The sequence below is a fragment of the Cariama cristata genome, unplaced genomic scaffold (genome assembly GCF_000690535.1).
Source record: "Cariama cristata isolate BGI_N322 unplaced genomic scaffold, ASM69053v1 scaffold1961, whole genome shotgun sequence".
NCBI lineage: Eukaryota > Metazoa > Chordata > Aves > Cariamiformes > Cariamidae > Cariama > Cariama cristata.
In genome coordinates this window covers 298174-298598 of record NW_009599730.1, presented here as the reverse complement: position 1 = coordinate 298598, position 425 = coordinate 298174, and the positions used below count along the sequence as shown (strand labels likewise).

Here is a 425-nt window from a genome sequence, read left to right as displayed (position 1 = left end):
CTAAAGAACCCCATCAGCGAGAATTCCCCCCCCACACTGATGTGTTCAGCCAGCACAGGGGCGAGGGGGTTGCTTGGGTTCCTTCAACACAAAAACCTGCACATGGGAATCTCTGAGCTCATGGGAAGCGCTGGAGGCAGTTGCAAAAGGAAGCTGGTATGATCATCTTCAAGGGTCAATGTCTTACTCTTTTTGAAAAAAAAATAAGAGAACGGATCACTGAAGTTGCAAATTCCATCTCTCTCCTTCAGTCCAATCAGACCCAGATCTGTTTATTGCTTTCAATTGCAACACTCTTTTTTTTTTTTTTTTTTTTAAAGCATGATTGAACTTCAATAGGAATTTATAATTGGGCTCTAAAATTCGTCTTCAATAGAAATTGTCTACACTGAGCTTCAGAGTACAATTTTAGAAGTTTTTTTCCT

The 425-nt window shown here is 40.2% G+C and overlaps 1 protein-coding gene across 1 annotated transcript in view; it reads right to left on the bottom strand.

Annotated features, from left to right (window-relative positions):
- Positions 1-425, bottom strand: part of LOC104168986 (protein sidekick-1) — a gene marked incomplete at both ends in the record, with an annotated part of 245870 nt that overhangs the window by 24913 nt on the left and 220532 nt on the right. The window lies entirely within an intron of this gene.